Genomic DNA, 20,582 nt, shown 5'->3' on the forward strand with positions numbered 1-20,582 from the left:
TGTTTTAAAATAAAAATAACAGATAATAATTAACATATATTAGATTTTTACTTTGTAGGATTCTCTACTACAAATTCACACCATTATTTCATTTGATTTCACTACATGTATGATGAATGAAGATAATCTACATTATCCAGGGAAAGGAAGCTACATTTGAGAGGCTGAGACAAGATTACAATGTAACTGCAATATATAACAAGGTGGCAATTCTAATAAAGGAGCTGTTTAGTAAATTAATATGGTCATTTTAAAGTTTGGTGACTTCCCAAAGAAATGTAAACTTGGAATACCAAAATAGGTGTCCATTGGGTTTAGGCATTAGTTGTTAAATAACTGCAAATTATATTTATTTAACCTTGGTACCTACTCACCTTTAGGAGAAGGTCCAGCAGCTATCAAACTTGAAGAGAATAATTAGAAAATGTTAGATGGGGTCAATGAAAGCTATTTTGTACCATTCCTACAGAGGTGGTATCACTCACAAAGAAGAATTTTCTAACAATCATTGCTGTGCAATAAGACAAACATTTTTCTTTTTTAAAGAAGCAAGTTCAATAAATATATTCAAAGTTACATGATACTGGTGTTCTAAAATCCACTGACTCTATTTTCTTCATTCTGTTGCAGGATATTGATGTTCTTATGAATTTTGGTTTAACAGACTGTTCATATTCAGGAACTTATTGAAAAGTATACCATTGATCTTTAACTCATTTTAATAACAACTTAAATTGACCTTTTAACATTAAATAAAATACACATATATACAAACCTACCAATATATCAATGCACTTTAAAGAATTATAAAAATACTTGATAACCATATCCTTAATGCTCTGATATGTTTGGATTTATTCTTGTTTTGTAATAAATTGAGAAATCTGGCCTTTTTTTACTTTGCTAAAGTTTCAGAAATTTTTTAGCAAACTAGATTCATACTCTCTAATTTGGAAAACTCTCTAACACCTACCATCTCTGTGTACTACAGCCTCCTACCATTAAAGGATCAGACTGATATTTTCAGAGAAAGCCAATAACCATCATTGCAGTCTGACATCTGTAATACTTCTCCAGGTTTTAGTTCAGAGATAAGTTTATCAGCTTGGCTTGCCATCCTTGAAAATAGTTGTTAGACTGAAAAACCTGCAAGTCCTTTGTAGCTCCCCTTCACTGCCCTTATACAGCTAATGTTAATCCTGTTTTAATTCAATGTCATTTTAAACTTCTTGTGTAAATGATTTGTTCACCAGATTACAATATATTTTAGACTGCCTAGACAGACACGATTCAGAGACCAGACCCAAGCAATTGAGGCCATTTGGTGTCAAAATGAAATCTGGAGAAATTCCAGCTGGTGGACATCCCATGAGACACATATATCTCAGAAGTGCAGTAGTTATCTACTACTTTATGGACTTGTGCACAGTGCTGCCAGACATAATAAATTCAGATAAAAGGCAGCTAGAGATAACATTCCTAGAGACCTACCCACAAACCTCTATAATCTATAGTGCACGACTGAGCATACAGGGAGGCTATTAGGCATGAACTCCACAATTTTGAGTTAAGTGCCACAGTTCTTAGATGAATGGATGGTGGGTTTAGCACTTGGATGCATTTTACAAGATGCTTCAGAAATAAAGGCTTAATGATGAACCATTTTTTCCTAGCTACTCAACATAAAAGGTTAACAAATAAAAACTCATTAGAATAATTCAATGTAAAGCAGACATGCTGAACATTTTCTAATACTCAGGGGATACTTTAAAGTTGTTTGCATAATTCCATTCATTGCTGGTTGACTGGCAATTTTAATTGTATGCCTTTGGAAACTTCACAGTTGTTTGCAAGGAAAGGAGGCATTTAAAAACTGGGTTCTAGTTATATATCTAAAGGTGCTTTAAACACACACAAATTTATTTCAGGTTTATTATGTTCATTTTCGTTATATATCAAATTAGAAAGATAATTAGATGATAGTTATTGTGTTTCCTAATACTATAACCATACATTAACATGTATATTGTGTAACTGTGATTAGATTTAAAGAAAATATTTCAAAAATTTATAGAAATTAGGCTTTATTGAGTATATTTCTCTTTAAAATATCGCAAAAGATAAACTAGGATTAAGTCATAAAAAATAAGATCTGAGTAGTTTGACAAAGCTAACAAAGAAAAGAAAGAAAACTTTTGACTATGTTACTTTGAAACCTTCTGAAAAAATGGGAAAAAAGAAACTGTAACATTAAATAGGTATCTTGTAGGTTTTCATTGTTCCTAACTTAAAAGTAAGAAATAAGATTATGAATGATTCTCTGTAATGTAATTTGTAAGGACAATGAATGAACATGGCGTTCAGTGCCTGGTTCTTATTTTTTTTACCATATCTCTCTAAATTAAAAATCAAAGGAAGGACCAACCATGAAAGGAGGCACATTATATTTTCACCCAGAACATCCCTTCTTGTATAGTGATGGATCAAAATGCAATTTCTTAGTAAGTTAGTCTCCTATCTGCATATTATTGAAGAAAGTGCTTTTTGCTTTGATATTCAGAACACACAAATTAATCGCATGTACGTAAATTAACTTTGGTACCTTTGATTAAAAGTAATACTAAATGATTAGTAATTTATGTAGTGGAACAAGTGTAAAGAAAGTAAACACACACACACACACACAAAGAAAGTAAATTAAGCGTGTGCACAGGTGGTCCAGTGGTAGAATGCTCGTCTTCCATGCGGGAAACCCGGGTTCAATTCCTGGACCATGCACTGTCCCCCCAAAAAATAAAGTAAAGTAGATGTTTTTTATTTATTATTCCCATTTTGTATCCTCAAATATAAATTCCAAAAAAAGGGAAAAAAAATATATGCACATATTGTATGCTATTGAATATAAATTCAATTTTACAAAATGTTCTATATAATCATGCTCTGAATACCAATAGGATCTTTCATAAACCATTCCTGTCCCTCCTCACAGATGCTGAAGTGTTTGTACTCAGCCCTTAACTGACTGAGGGGCTGTGGAGGGTATTTCTGCTCACTCAAGTATTCCATGGTGACATTCAGCAAGCTGGAGTAAGCATAGGTTGCTTTAATTGGTGACAACTCTAGATTTTATAATAAAGACTTAAGAAAAGAAAATATTGAAACCTTAGTGTATGTGTGTTTCTTTCCCTCCAGACCCAGGACTCTCTTTAGAAGAGACTTAAGTAAATATTGTTAAGTAAAATGAACAATCAAACAAACATGGAGAACTAAGCTTAACATAGACTTGATAAAATATTGCCTACTTTTAAATAAGATATTTAAAATTAGTTTTTCAAGGTCATAGAGAAAGAACAACCTTGCTCAGCTTCCAGCTCTGATCACAGAATAAAATGTACTTTTATGTGTCTGTGATGGGTTAGAGCGATGTTGCCCAGAAAAAAAATATATGTTCTTAAACTTGATCCATTTCTGTGGGTATTAACTTTTGTAAATAGGACCATTCATGAGTTTACCTCAGTTAAAGTATGGCCCAACTGAATCAGAATGGGTCTGTTACTGGGGACCTTTAAGGAAGGTCACAGAGAAAGAGAAAGCCACAGGAGCATCCTGAAGCTGGAAGTAAACAGAACATGGAAGCAAAAGAAGCCAGGAGGGGCTGACCTGTGCCTTGCCATGTGTCAGAAAAGTGAAGAATCAAGGATTGCTGGCAATCAGCCCCAGAACACTGCAGCCTTCTGGAAGTAAACTTCACCTTGATAATGCCTTCATTTTGGACTTTTGGCCCAAAAACTGTGACAACAAATTTCCATTGTTTAAGCCAACCCATTTCTTGGTATTTGCTTTAGCAGCCAGTAAAGTAAAGCAGATTTAGTACCAAGAGTGGGGTACTGCCATTTCAAATACTTAAATGTGGAAATGGCTTTGGATTGGGTAATGGGTAAAAGTGGGGAAAGTGTGAGATGACTGATAAAAAAGGTCTTGAAGGTTTAAAGAGACTGTTGGTAGAAATTTGCATGTTAAAAGTACTTCTGATGAGGACACAGAAGGAAATGATTAATGTGCTATTGGAAATGGGAAGAAAGGCAGTCCTTTTCATAAACTAACAGAGAACTTGGTGAAATTATATTCTGGCATTGTATTAAAAATGGAACTTGTAAGTGAAAAAATTGGATATTGAGCTGAGGAGATTTCTCAGCCTAATGTGGAAAGTTCAGGCTGGTTTTTCCTTGCAGTATTTAGTAAAATGTGAGAAGAAAGGAATGAGCATGAGAACTGAACTTTGAAGCACAAAGAAACAACAAATTGATGGTTAGAGCAACAGAGAGTGTGTGCTAATACTGCGACCAGAAGCAGTTCGATCAGGGGTCTCCATGAGCTTCCAGAAAGCAAGGCCCTGCAAAATACTGTCCATGTGAGGGTTTAACTGAACATGTATCCCATGAGCCATGTGAGTGGAAGTCAGGATTGGAAATACAGTTATGCAGGAAGGATCTGTGGAAAGTTCTAGTGTTGGATGGTTTGTTCCTCAGTAAACTGCACATGAAACTCATGAGGTTTTTTGTGAAATGTGTTGGAGTGGAAACACTGCCAGCTTGGACTGAAAGGGACAGAGAAGGGACAAACTGAAGGAACAATTTCCTTCTCTACTTCAGCCAGCCAACTTCTCCTAGAGAGCTTATTGAAAACCTTCATCAGAGTTCCCAGCTTATGCCCTGCCCTATTAAATTAGGACTTTCCCATCCCCATAGTCATGTGTATTAGTTTGCAAACTGCCAGAAGGCACTATACCTAAAATGGAACGGTTTTTAAACAGGGAAATTTATTAAGTTGCAAGTTTACAAGTTCTAAGGCTATGAAAATGTCCAAATTAAGGCATCCAGTAAAAAATACCTTGGTTCAAGAAGGCCGATGATGTTTGGGGTTTCTTTCTCAGCTGAAAATGCACATGGTGACATTTCCTGGCTTTCTTTCCAGGAATCTTCAAAGGCTTCCCCAGGGCTCTGTCTGTTCTGGTGGCTCTGATGGTTCTAAAGCTTTTTCCAAAATGGTGCCCTCTTAAAAGGCTCCAGTAAGCAACCCCCCCTTAAATGGATGGAGACACATCTCCATGGAAACCAACTAATCAAAATTACCACTCACAATTGGGTGGGTCACATCTCCATGGAAATAATCAAAATGCTCCCAACCAGCAACACTGAATGAGGATTAAAGAACTTGGCCTTTCTGGGGTTCAGAGCAGATTCAAACTGGCACATCTTGTAAGCCAGTCCTTTCTTCTTCTAGATTCCCTACAGACTTGGGACCTGGCAGTCCTGTTCAGTGATGGCTTCTCCTTTGGAGACCTCCACTCAACCTTGCTCATTCGTGATTTCCCTGCAATAAATTTGAACTGCTTTTGATGGGAAAACACAGTCTGAAGTAAAAACAAACAAACAAAAAAGAAAATACTTCATTTTAAAAAAGAAAACTGCTTGAATTCTCAGTGCTAAAGAGACAGCATATTCAAAACAGGTGAAGTTGAGTATTCCAGGTGAATTAACACCACATTTAGTCATGTTGGATTTCGTTGAAGGCATTTTTTTTTTCTTTTTGAGAATTTTGTGAGAGTAAACCTACAGATTAAATAACAGACACTTAGATTTTTATTCTTTAGTTCTTGTGTTACATCAAATAATAACCAAGTATATTGTGAAATATAAGGTTATAATATTATTATTAGAATTCTTTTTGCTACAAAACCTGCTCATATTAGTATAGAAACTTTTATGGGAATTATAGTCCCATAATTTAGATTATCTTGTTAACTGTTCAATATAATTTCTTAGTTGCCATTATCCAGTTGGATAGAGGTGGGAGGAAGGACAAGATGTAGAAAAAAACGATGTTAAATACTTTGGATTGCAGTAAAGCTTTCAAGAGGAGCAACAGACTTTCTGTACAGAACATTCATAAAATCGTAAATCTGTCTGCAAAAGCCCTATAGTGCACCCTTTGTTTGTGGGTCACATCTTGTGAAGATCAGCGTTATCTTGGATATATATGTCTGAGACTCAAGTTTTATCTTCTGTAGAAGATGAGACCAGCCTCACAATGTCTAATATCCCTTCTAGCTATGACATTCTCATAACGAATCTAGATACACAGTCCAGAAAACAAAAGAGGTATCTTACACTGGTGGGAAATATGACCTCTTTTTCTGGGCTTGTGAAACTACCTGTCATAACAAGAAAAACAAAGAGATTCTTTCTTCCCAGGGCCATCTCCCTAAGGACGAGAATAAGTACAATCCACCAAAGACATGGCCTTTCCCAAAAACCTGAATCTAATTTCTGAAGGTATTTCCTTCCTCTCTACTGCCCATTCTGAATTGAGTTATTCAATAGGATGGCTATTTATTGCCCCTACTTTTTCTCACAGAAGTTACAGAATTCTAGCTCCTAATCTGAGATTTTAAAATCAGCATGAAGAATATTGAACTTTTTCTTTGCAAACATGATAATGAAAACATGCCCAATGTCGTTTAAAATGAAAGCATTAGAATCATATATTGAAATAGTGAATCAGTACATTTACCTCAATTTAAAATTTTCAAATTGTTTCAAATAAAAACTAAAGAACCCTTAGAAAAAAGTAACCATTTAATAAAAGAAATGGCCTATAGGTACAAAAGCAACTATTTAGAAACATTACTTCCATTTATATTTGACAGATTTTATCACAGAAAACTGCAGAGAGTATTATAGTTAAAGTATAAATATACAGCATACATTAACAGTTAGAAATTTTTAAAGCATTCATAATATAGTATATTAAAGCTTTTTAAAATTAATAATTTAGTCAATATTTATCTTCTTTTTATGTATTTTTCACAATGTTGTATTTTTTCTATTAGATTAATTTTCCTTTTTATGTTGGATAAATGTACCAATGAGCTTTTATGCTATGTATTATCTGAATAAAGAATTTGAAGATTCTTTAGTCAGTATATATTTTTTAAAGGTGAAGCACATTTTCACATTTTTTGAGCATTTTCAGTTTGCAGAAACAGTATGCTGTTTATTTTTTCTGTCATCTTCTACTTTTAATCAGAGTCAATGGCTCATTTTTAAAACTATCTGTTTTATTAAGATTCAAGCCTGAACCATCAGTTTGGAATAGCAGCCTATTAGAAATATATTTCAATAGAAGCTGAGGGGCTTTGATTCAAGATGTTTCATGTTGCAAGATGGTCAGTGCTTTGGCTTGCTAAAGCTGCCAGAATGTAATGTATCAGAAATGGGTTGGCTTTTACAATGGAGATTTATTGGTTCACAAATTTACAGTTGGAGGGCCATGAAAATGTCCAAATTAAGGCATCAAGAGGAATATGCCGTCTGTGAAGAAAAGCGCTGGCAGCTGGGCTTCCTCTGTCACTTGGGAAGGCTCCTGGCTGGAGTGGGCAGGTCCTTGGCTCCTGGGATTCACTGCTTTCAGCTCCTTGTTTCAGTGGTCTTCTGACTTCCGTGGGCTGTCTGTGAGCATCTCCTTCTCTCTAAGCTCTCTTTCTTTTTCTCAATGTCTCTGCCTCGTATCCTCTCTCAAAGGGGTCCAGTAAAGGATTAAGACCCACCTTGAATTGGGTGGGCCATATCTTCATTGAAACAGCCTAATCAAAAGGTGCCACCCACAATGTGTCCGCACCTACAGGGATAGGTTAAGCGAACATGGCCTCTTCGGGGTACATAGCAGCATTTCATTAAATTGTTTAAGTGGTCTGTTGCACAGAGGCTGATATCTTAGAAACAGATTTTTTTTTTACTATAAATACCTATCAAATTTTGTCATTACTGCGAGTCAGGTAGTATTCAGTAAACACATGTTCAATAAATAAATATCAAACTCTTTGCGACATAGGTAAATCTATTATGCAAAATAAGACACATCTATCACTTTACAGAAGCCATTTCCTTTTATTGTGGGCATATTGACTAATACATTTCTATTTCCTTTTGGATCTTTATGCTTGCCCCAAAACTGCTAAGTGCATGTTGGCAGACATCCATCAGCTCATTCTGGCCTCTCTGAAATGCCACTGGAAGGCCACATGCAGACTGTATGCAGAAACTAATTTCGCCTTTTGATGGCAGGATGATGGCATAATCATAGAATGCCACTCCAGACACCTTTATGGGGTAGTAACACTTTCAAGTAAAACAAATGTGACTATTTTCCATGTACTCACCCTGTCTGGGCCATGATGGAATAGTTTCTTTTTCACCTTCCTTTTGCTAGCAAGGGCATTTAAAAATGATATTGGACAATGACCATCATCATTTCCTTAGAGGCATTAGAGTGTCATATACTTTTTAAATTTCTTGACCAAAAGAGGATTGAAAAAGTACAGCCCTTGGGAAAATGTGTGAGTTAAGCATTCTGCCTTCTCCCTGATACCACTGAATTTCTTCGTTCAGTCAATTCCTAGATGCCAGAACTTCCTACAGGGCCCTAGCCTCCTCAGGCAAGTTTAATCACCGGAAATATCTGAAACATTGGGTTAGCTAATAATATCACCAGGTACACTACAGGAAAACGTGCTCGTCATTAGGGAACAGAACACTAACTACATAACTTTGGCCTTGCGGCAAGTTGGAAAGTTATATTTCTCCTTGCAAAAATTCCCAGTTATCACTTACACTGAGTTGCACATCCTCATCGGCCAAATTTAAGGCTGGAAAAAAATACAACAAAAATTTATAAATAAAAATTTTTTGTAAGCTTTAGAAACAGTGCCATTTTATTACCTTCCCAATATTAAGCTTTTTTGTTTAAAATGAATATTTTGCATCAGAAAATATGTATGAATTGCCCATTTCTGATAAGAGATGTAAACACTCATACAAAGCACACGCGTTTGGTGTGTGTGTGTGTGTGACTTTGATCTTATTGTCCTTAAATACACAAGGGTGCTGTTGGAAGACTGATCCATCTACTGCTCCATCTATCGGCATTAATGCCATGTTCCAAATCATCTTTCTTTCTAGGCTCCAAGTATCTCATCTGACCTTAGTGACAACTCATTTTAAAAAGTGATGAGCATTATGCTCTGTTTCGTATTAGAGGTAGGGATGCAAGAAGCATATTACAAAGGATGAAAAATGTAACTACATGTTGCAATCTATTTCTTATGTAGGTCATTGTCTTTGATCCTCACTTGAAAGCATTACCATTTCCAGGAGATGGTTCAAAAAAAAAGAAAAAGCAATTACCACCACATCTCAGTTAGAAGAGCTTATGGTATTAAGGGTTCATCACATTTTCGCTCTTCCTCTTTTCCCATCTGAAAAACAGTGTTATATGGTTTTAGGCCAAGGAGTTGAGATTTTACTTTTCCATTAGGATTTTTTTTTCTTTAGTCTTAAAAAAAAAAGCCCTCAACTTGTGAGTAGCAATTTTTAAAGAAGTACTAAAAAATAGAGGACGGATATTCATCCTTTCACCGAACAACAAAATGTAGCTAGGCAATGCAAAGTCTTTTAAAGCCATTACTGAATATTAAAATGGCATTGCTGCTTCAGTGAAATGCTCTACATAACAACATGATTTTTAGTTTTAAAAAGTTTCATGAAGTTTGAAGTTCAGCAAGTGTAGATGGCTTAACACCCCAAACTCAAATTTTTACGTTCTTAATATTCAGAAGAATTTTTACTATATTGTACTAATCTATTCTCTAGGTGAGGTAGGGCATGATTATTAATATTTGATGAATAGGGAAGCAGGGGCAACAGCGATCAGAATTTCCAGGGTCACCAAGTAGGAGTTAGTGGTGGAATTAAAATGAGAAGTTTGCCTTTTGAAACATAAACTTCTAATAGACTAATACCTAGAAAAACTAATCACTTGCTTGGAATATCCAACCTGAGGAGCATAATTTGGTGAGAATCCTGATAATTATGCATTGGTATTTAATAATGCATTTTATAACATCTATGCATATATTGTATCTTGAGTTTTGAGACTTCATTTAGAAGCGCCAAGAATATTTTGAAATACTTTGGCCTTAATTCCTTTAAAACAAATCACAAAAAGTAAAAATGGAAAGAGATTTGAGAGGTGATTGCCTCTCTCCCCACCAAATGCATTCTATTTCTAATATCCAGCTCTTCAATTCTATTTTCTAACACTCATGAAGTGACTGCAAATATTTACCACATATAGAATTGATCGTCTCCAAATCATATTTTAAGCTGTGTTAGGTGATTTTTTTAATGCATGCGCCTTGAAATATTGCACTTGGAAGAACTCCAATTGTGAATAGGTTCATTAATTTCTGTGACTTTCTGTTACCTCATTTAGACTGGATAAAAAATCACACCTACTGCAGTTTTTAATCATTAAATTAATTGAGATATTATATATGAAAATACATAAATCATTATAATTGCTCAATAATATTTCCTTCCCTCTTCCTCAAGGGCAGATTGTCAATATCTTTAATAACTGATAACAGTGGTAGGCCATGCTGTACTGTTATACTAAGGGATTGTAATTTTAAGTGATCATCTTCAAAGTTCATTTCATGTATGGGAAGACTAAGCACAATAAAAGTGCCTACAACCTTTTCTGGCACTTAGTACTCAATTTTCTTTAGACCTCATCAGATGATATGAAGCCTAAAAATGTCAGCACAGTTCTTTCTTGCATTTTCTTTTTTCTTTTTCTTTTCATTCACAAATTTGACATTAAATAGAAGAGGTATATCAGAACACTATACAGTGTGCTCTGAAAGTAGAATCAAAACAGCAAATTAATCATATGAGCTTTCACTATGTCATCATCTTCACATGAGTCATGGGTCACACGTAAAATCACAAAAACGATTCATTAGCTTAGAAGGTTGGAAAAAAGGGAGAAATATAGGAGGTTTCTTCCAATATCCAATTTGCAAATCAACATTTTCCCATTTCAGAAGTAAATAATATAATGCCCTATAGAATAACATAATCTATAATATATATGTAACTAGATAGTAGTTTTATTAGCTATTAATTATTGAATGTCTACTGTGACCCAGGCATTGTGTTAAGCACTATGCTTCCACTATGTTACTTAATCCTCAAAACTATGCATGTGCAAGTACCATTATCCCCATTTTATGAATAATAAAACTGGCATTCCAAAAAAAAATTAGTGCATGCCCCAAAGTTACGGGAGCAGTTAGTGACAAATTCCAGATTCTCAGAGATCCATTTGACACCAAAGACTGAGATGTTACTCACTGTAGTGTATTATTTATTCATTGATCTCACAGGGGTAAAGAATGTACAGCATTGAGTGAGAGGAGCCTTCAAAACAAAGTGAGGGCCAATCTTTCCTTTCCCAGAAAGGGACAGAAAAATCTTCACTAAAAAGAATTGTCTTAACAGAAAGTAAGTCAAAAAAGAAAGTCAATTTTTAGAAAACTTTATTAGATGCCAAAGAGCAGTGATCTCTAGTTATCACCCACTCTTTTGGGATCCATCAATATTCTCTAAATCAGTTAAGCTTGTATTTGGATATCTTAAGGAAGGAGATACTTACTGCAGCCTTAATTACAAAAGAGGCTTGATGAAAAAATTAATAAAATCTCTGAGAATCACGATATATCCCCAGCTGAACCCAAGGCTGCAGCTACTCAAATCATTGGAGAGGAGAGGACAGCATTAGGAAATACACTTTTTCATAACTGCTCAATCCAATATTGACAACGAGGGCTAGATCCATTACATTTGGACTCACGAAGCTTAATGTGTTACATTTGTTAGAGGTGGAAAGAAGTAACCCATTCTTTTTATTTATATTTTAACACGGGCAGGCACCAGGAATCGAACCCAGGCTCCTGCATAGCAGGCACGAACTCTGCCACTGAGCCACCGTTGCCTACCCAGTAACTCATTCGTATATGCTTAGGAAACATTACTTAAAATTAATTTAATTTTTATAACAGTTCCAGTTAGAGTGACTTGCAAGTTAGTGAAAAAGACTGTCTTTAGTTATAAAGTAGGGGCCACTGAAAATAATAATTGAATAAAACTTAGGGAAAAAAATATATTTTTTTAGAAATCCTCCTTTGGATTCAACGTTACTGTTTATCTTTGCTCCTCTTCCTTTAGATTTCTTTTTTCAACGTCTCTCATTGGTTCCACTGCACACTTAGAGTTTTCAGTATTTGCATTTCAGTATTTGCATTTTCAGCATTTGCATTTGATTCTAAAATTGGAAACCTTTTTTCCCTCTGCATGCTTTTCTCAAATACCCAACAGCGGTAGGGTGGCTTCTTTTACCTCCTTATTTGTGCATCAGCATCTCTATTGCATTCCACTTGCATTTCCAAATATTAAACTCCACACAGATGTCAAACAGGCACCTAAAATTAAACATATTCAATGGCTGTATTCCCTAGCTCAATTACCACATGACCTAGTTGGTCAAGTTATACATTTTAGCCATCTTTGACTCCAACAGCATTCCCAACCAGAAGCTGTTTATTCTGGCCAAAGTATCTCCTTTATCCTTATCGTTACTACACAGGGCAAACCCTTCGTTTATGTTGTCTACTGTTTTCGTAACTTCCTCCTACCATTATTCATTCCCTATTTCATTTGTCTGACTTGATGCTGGAGTTAGTTTTGAAATTAAAATCTAAACAATACTTGAATTTAACAGAAACAGACAGCTACATTATTCTGGGTGAGTTGAATATTTTTCCAGAAAACACTCCCTTGGCCATGAGATCTTCCCTTGAGCATGCAGATGCAAAGTTTTACCTTCCAAGTTAGCACTTTGAACAAGGAAAACTGACTTTAATACATATTGGGAAAAAAATTATGGCATGGGTATATGAACAATAACTTCAATCAAAATACTAAAGTGTGACCCTAAGATAACTTCATGGTGCTATTATCAAGGGCTTGTAATTCATGCAAGGCAATCCATAATGAGAATTCATACTAAATAAATAGCTGTATTCATTTGTAAACTGCTGGAATGCAACATACCAGAGCCGAAATGGCCTGTAAAAAGGGGGCTTCAATAAATTGCAAGTTTACAGTTCTAAGGCTGTGAAAATGTCCAAATTAAGGCATCCAGGGAAAGATGCCTTAATTCAAGAAAGGCTAATGGGCCCAAAGGGCCTCTGTCAGCTGGAAAGGCATGTGGTGAAGTCTGTTAGCTTTCTCTTCTCATTTCATAAGGCTTCCCCAGGGGTGTTTTTCTTCTGTATCTCCAAAGATCTCTGGCTGTGTGGGCTGTGTGGGCTCTGGTGGCTCTGGTGGCTCTGCAGCTTTTTCCAAAATTGTTCCCTCTTAAATGGCTCCAGTAAGCAGCCCCACCTTGAACAGGTAGAGAAATATCTCCATGGAAACTAATTAATCAAAAGTTACTACCCATAATTGGATGGATCACATCTCCACAGAAACAATCAAAAAGATGCCACCCAGCAATATTGAATGAGGATTAAAGGACATGGCTTTTCTGGGGTACATAATAGCTTCAAAATGGCACAGTGACTTTCCACATAAACACTATAAATAGATGCAAAACATATGTCCTTCAAGGTATGCACCTTGCCAAATTCCTACCCAACCTTTAAAACTAAACCCTTCTATGAAGTTTTTCATGCCTTTGCTGCATTAGAAACATGGACACTCTCTTTTATGTCATTCCATTATACTTTGTATAGACCTTTGTGGTATGATTTGTCATTTTGTACCTTCTCCCACACTCCAGGGTTTACATCTTTTCATCTTCACGGTCCTAGTAAAGATTTACCTAAGGTATAATGCAGTAAGACAGTAAGGGTTTACCCTGTGTGATTAACAAAATAATAATTGATGTCTAATATTCTTTAATTATTTGGCAGATGTTTATGATAACTAAACATATGTAATAAATTGATAATTTTGTAGATATTTATTATTTACCATATATAAGCACTATGAAATTTTTACTTCAAATATTGATTTATTTGAGGAAAAGCCCAATAAAGGAAAAAAGTAACATATAATTCACACAAATTGATATGAAGTATTTCCTTGTTTTTAACATTTTTCTTATCTATGTAATACATAAATTCTACAGTATCTGAAAGGGCAGAATGAAAGCATAGTAACAGAAAATTATTACAAATAAACAGATTGAAATTATATTTTAAATATCCTGACATAGACCAAAGTTAATTACATATAGGCAAATTACTTTTATTTAAAATAATCAATTTGTGAAGACTTAACTCTCTATTGTTAAAATAAGCCTAAAGTCAAGTTTTTTGCATTGAAAATGGGTAGATTACAATTCACAGAATATAGTTTGCTAAAAAATAAATTTGGCTTTAGTAGTTATTGTAAAGTATAGTGTTTATGTCTTCGGTCTGGGAACTGTCAATAACCATTTGTGTGACTTTCAGAAAATAATTATTCTTTCAGTAATATCCATTCTCTTATCTCTAAAATGGGTATAATACTACCTACCAGTTGTTTCCATGGAGATGTGACCCACTCATATGCCACCTATAGACTTCTCACATTGCGACAATTTATGTGGTAGTGTGTAGGAAGTAAATTAGTGTTTGCAAAGAGCTTAGAGCAGACCCTGGAATGTGCTCATTACCATGTAAGTGCTGCCTTCACAATGTGGGTTACTGCTACATTCTCCACCTTCCAGTCTCTACTCATCTTTAGAAATCAGCTCAAATTTCTCTTGCAATATTTTGCCATTGGTCTATTGATTAATCATATAGTGCCTTGTTACATAGCTTATATTATTTAGAGTAATTATGAATCTCCTTTATAATTATTTGTCTTTTCTTTTGTCTGTATGTTAAATAGATTCTCAATCTTTCTGGATAAAGTTAGTGATTCTGGTTCTCTTTTCAACTTAGTGCAGTGGATTGAGATAATAGTTCACTATAACATTCCTTTAACTTTTGTTTTGAATAGCATCATTTCTCATGACTTATGTAAATAAATCTGTTGACTACGAAATACAACCAATAATATGGTAAAATGGTGAGACAGGAGACTGTGATTATAAATGTCTTATTATTCATTTGATTTTCTTATTCCTCAATTTAAATGCACTTGACACATCCATATATCCCCTGTAGGGGTTCTTGAGAATTTTTTTTAACTCTGTCAACCTTTTAGCAGTTTAGCAAATACAAATAAAATTAATAACATTGATATAGAGTTATCAAAACTTAAAATTGATGTGTGATATTGTAATATATATAGCATTTTTACCCACTAAAAACAACATGCAGCAGTAGCTCAGACAGCTATCATAGTTTTAAAGTAGCAATTAACACAGACAATTTTTTGAGATATCTGTTACAGCAATGATGTGAAATAAAAATGTACATGGTTTCTCTTGATGTAAAAGTCACAGTTACCACTGGATATTACTGAGGTCTATTACCTATATTTACAATAAAATGATTCTGAATTTAATTTGGAGATTAATAAAAATAATGTGAGTTTTTTTTTTTCCCATCAAAGCTGCTATACCCTTATATTCTACCCATGGATTCTGGAGAAGTCTGTAGAACTCAAGTAACAACTTCTTTCTGAATTAAAGGAAGATTAAATCAGACCCACTGTGGTTTAATATACTGCCTCTCCAAGTGTTTAGTTTATTAAAGCTGCTGGAATGCAATATATCAGAAACGGGATGTCTTTTAAAAAAGAAATTTATGCAGTTGCAAGCTTACAGTTCTAAGGCCCTGAAAATGTCCAAATTAAGGCACTAACAAGAGGTTACCTTCACTCAAGGAAGGCGGATGCCATTTGAAATGCCTCTGTCAGCTGGGAAGGCCCCTGGCTGGCATCTGCTGGGGCCTTTGGTCTCTGGACACCTCTCAGCTGGGAGGGCACATGGTGACATCTGCCAACTTTCTCCCCAGCTTCTGTTTTCATAAAACTTCTCCAGGGGCATTTTCCTTCTGCATCTCCAAACATCTCTGGCTCTGTGGGCTCTGTTGCTTTTTCCAATATGGTTCCCTCTTAAAGGGCTCTAGTAAGCAATCTCACCTTGAACAGGTAGTGACTCATATCCACGGAAATCTCCTAATCCAAAGGTCTCACCCACAATTGAGTGAATCACATCTTCATGGAAACAACTTAGTTAGAAAGATTCCACCCAGCAATACCAAATAAGGGTTAGAAAATGAATCCTTTAGGTACACAGCAGTTTCAAACCAGCACCTTAAGTAATAATAGATTTTTTAAAATACCGCAAGGATAAAGCAATGCTTAAGCCAATGGTATAGAGAACTGATGACCAAATTTCATGTGTTAGATTGACTTTAGAGGATTTTTAAAATCATTTCTAATTTGACAATCTCAAACAACCTATCTGCAAAAGGCACTCCATTTCTAAGGTAAATAATATAGAAAGAAGTTATTTTCCTAATGCATTTTACAATTCTCCACAGCGAGCAAAAGAAATATCAAAAGCAGTTGAAAATTTTGATTTTCAAATAGTCATATTAACAAGATAATGTCTTTTTCAGAACAATTTTTATTTCTGAGAAAGGTATTTGTGTGTCGCTAAGGCATTTATAGGGGAATTCCCTATCAGAGCTTGTGCTGCTTTGAAAGGATTATGCACTCTAGAAAAGCCATGTTTCAATCCTGATCCATTTTATGGAGGCAGCCCTTTCTTTTAATCCTTATTTAGCAATGTAGATGGGAAATTTATTAGATTATCTCCACAGAGATGTGACATGCCCAATTGTGGATATTAACCTTTGATTAGAGGGAGATGTGATTCCACCAATTCCAGGTGGGTCTTGATTAGTTTCCTGGAATTCTTTAAAGGAGGAAACATCTTAGAAAAAGCATCAGAGCCACAAGAGCCACCAGAGTCCACGCAGCCAAAGATCTTTGGAGATGAAGAAGAAAAATGCCCCTGGGGGAGCTTCATGAAAAAATAAGCCTGGAGAGGTTGCCATGTTCACCACGTGTCTTTCCAGTTGTGACAGAAACCCTGAACATCATCAGCCTTCTTGAACCAAACCATCTTTCGTTAGATGCCTTAGATTGGACATTTCCATAGCCTTGCTTTAATTTGGACATCTTCACAGCTTTAGAACTGTAAGCTTGTAACTTATTAAATTCCCCTTTTTAAAAGCAATTCTATTTCTGGTGTATCACAGTCTGGTAGCTTGCAAACTAGAACAGATTTTGGCACTGGAGAAGTGGCGTGCTGCTGTGGTTTGCAAATACCAAATATGTTGGAAGCGTTTTTTAACCGTTTCAGCTTTCTTGAACCAAGCTATCTTTCCCTGGGTGCCTTAGATTGGACATTTTGATAGCCTTGTTTTCATTTGGATGTTTTCACAGCTTTAGAACTATTAACTTGCAATTAATTAAATTCCCCTTTTAAAAAGCTATTCCATCTCTGGTGTATTGCATTTTGGCAGCAGCTTGCAAACTAGAACACAGCTATTGTAGTATTAGTTAGTATGTATGTTATCATAGCTCTAAACTCCTCAAAGTTGCATTAATGGACCAAAAGAGTTAATATGTCCCTCTCTGTCCAAAATATGCTACCAGGAAGAATATTGGGGAAAGAAAAATCCTGCTTTACTATACAAAGTTCTTGCTAATCTGCAAATTGGTAATATTACAAATTATCCATTTGCAATACTATTTGTCAATATGCCATTATACAACAAGAGTTGTTACTATTTCTTAGTTTCAGATTATGAAAGAACTTTGAAGCAAACACAAACCTTTGGTTGTTTGGTTGTTTTCCATTAATGTTTATCATCTGTTTCTGATTCGGAATATTTTCTTTGTGAATAATCATTGAATATAGAAGAAATGGTAATCATAAATGCTTGTATTTTACTTGTGTATATTTATTGATAAGAATAGTATAATGTCCTAGATGAAGCTTATAAAAAAAGCTGCTTATTCATTTATTAGTCATGTTAAGCGTTGCTAGGAGTGCTATCTCCAACACATCTGTGTATCTAATCAACAGCCTTAAGGTTTAAAGCAGCTTGTACACAATGTTTTCCCCACTGAAAAGCAGAAAACTCCGATGAGTTAATGATTAAAAATCTTTTCTTACTTCTTCTGCATAGAAATAATCTAGATCTCTTGAAAGATATTATTCACTTCATTTAGAAAACAGATGAAATCAGCACTAGGGACTATTGTTTTATTGCTGTTTAAGTTGCTGTATAAATACTTGTTAGGGAATTGTAATCCAAAACAACAACAAAAATACAAAAGTGTGGTCAATGTATTCCTAATTTTAAAACTACACCACATCAGTATCTAGAATGGGACCAGCACAGATTAGATACTAAAAATATATATATTAATGAAGGAAAATATTTTTCAAATACTAATTGCTTCAAGCTTTGAGCTCAGTTGGAAAGAATGGGGTGTTAATGAGCTTTTGATCTCCATAAGGGAAAATTAAATTTACAGGCAGAAATTTCTGATCCCTAGCCACAGACTGCACCCTGTATTCTCAGCAGGTGATCCAGTAAATGAATTCAATTGATCACCATGGGGCTCAATGTGGGAGGGTGAATGTTCACTGTACTTTCATTACTAATAATGGAAAAATAACAGGAGAAGCTTTCCTACCCACAATGGTTAAATCATATCATTTTCATATGCAAAAGAACAGGCTGGAAAAAAAAGATATTTGGCAAAATACAACAATCAAGGTAACTGAAATCTTACTTCTGACTAACTATAATAAAAATCACTTATGATTTAAGATTAATAGCCTACTCAAAACCCCTATAAAATAAATTTATTTTGAATTTGGAAAAGCATGAGGTTACTTCCAGTATAAATATTGAATAATTATTGTGACCCGTGTTTGGATTTTATAGCTTTGCATGCATAACAAAACTGTTATCTTCAAATGCTCTTTAAAATATAGATACATAATGATCCAATCTGAGTATATAGCTTTTCTTCATTGCACATAATTCAAATGTTAAGTGTAAAGAAAACACAAATGAAAATTAAGTAGACAATATTAGGTAAATTAATGAGCTCCTTATTAATTTCAATATATTCTTTTAACCTTAAAATCAAAATGGATACTTTGGGTTTTCTATTGATATTATGAGTCTTTTTTTTTTTTCTTTTAAATATAATGCTCTATGTTCCTTTTAGGCACACAATGGTTACCATTTCAGATGAACATCTTTCATTTACTTTATGATAATATACTGGCAAATTAGATTGGAAAGTTTGATGGTTTTAGAGGTGGTGGATAAGTGCAAGGACCTGATTAAGAAAATTGGGGCTGTAATTTGGTGTCTCAATTTTGAGAAGATAAATGAGATTCAAAAAGTTATGTGAGTGCTTGTGCAACCAGTTCCCCCAAACATGTACATGTGTAGGTAAAGATGTACATGTGTACATGTACAAAGTATGAATCAGGATAAGGGAATGGTGGGTCCTGGTGGAGTTGCTGGGTGCTCCCCTTTGCTGTACAGCAGCATATCCTGCCTTCTCAGCTTTGTCTTGCTCCTCACACATGGAAGTCTTCAGGTAAATTTTTCTCCTATAAGGGACTATACATCTTCTACTAAGGCTCAGTGGGTATGGTTGGAAGTCTAGAGATAGTTGTGCTTTTCCACATCTTTTCAACCTCTAACTATGATTGGCACAACCTTTGGGAAAGTCTGACCCTGAGGTTTCATCAAATGATGGCCCTTGATAAAAAAGGGCAGGCTTTGGCATCAGTGACAAACAGAGACCACATCACTACCTCATATTTGGCCGAGCTAGCACAGTGGAGGTGCTTTTGTGGCCTCTGGGGCTCCAGAATCCTAGGAACAATCTTTTGTCTCATGATTATAGAAACACCATGGCTCAGGTGCTGCTCTACGGGCACAAGCCGAATTTATCTGGTGGGCTTACCATAAAACGTCTTGGTATGCCCTTGTATTCTCTCGAGGTCTCGCCCAAGACATTGGGCCACACACCTTACCCTCTGAGGGTGAGCTGTGGGGCATCTGAGCAGGGATCCCCAACAATGATGGAAACTTGATCATTGACAGTCTCTTACGGTACATCAATTAGAGGAAGAAGTTTAGAAAAGCTGGGTGAGAACTCGAGCCTCTGTAACCACACCCATTCATTTTATCAATGGGCCATTGAATCCCATAAATTCTTTTCTAGAGTTTTTGGAGCTGTAAAGGAAAGTGCTGCCCACTGTCCATGACATGGATTCTGGAGACCACGTTAGCCATTATTCACAACTAGAGGCTTCAGCAACTCCTTCTGAACTGGAAGAAGTAGCTCCACAGTATACTTCCCTTGCTCCTTTATCTGTTGTCCCTGATCTCTCAGATTTTGGCCACTAGTCACTATTCTCTCACAAAAGCCACTTACTCACAGTGGTAAGAAGTATATTGTAAAATGCCAGCCGAAGCTTTGACTATGGATTGACCTAATATTCTACATCCTATGCCTTTGCATTCTGACCAAATGTATGGACTTGACTTTGTGATATCAGAAATTCTGATTGAGCACCACTACTCACTGAGGCAGAAATGAGGCAGACATCTTTTTGAATAAAAGACTTTC

General features: G+C 35.3%; 1 pseudogene; it reads left to right on the forward strand.

Annotated features, from left to right (window-relative positions):
- LOC143666140 (mesoderm-specific transcript homolog protein-like) overlaps positions 1-20,359 on the forward strand; it is a 39,395-nt pseudogene extending 19,036 nt beyond the window's left edge.
- The last annotated feature ends 223 nt before the right edge of the window (positions 20,360-20,582 follow it).

This window comes from Tamandua tetradactyla, chromosome 22, assembly GCF_023851605.1.
Source record: "Tamandua tetradactyla isolate mTamTet1 chromosome 22, mTamTet1.pri, whole genome shotgun sequence".
Lineage (NCBI taxonomy): Eukaryota > Metazoa > Chordata > Mammalia > Pilosa > Myrmecophagidae > Tamandua > Tamandua tetradactyla.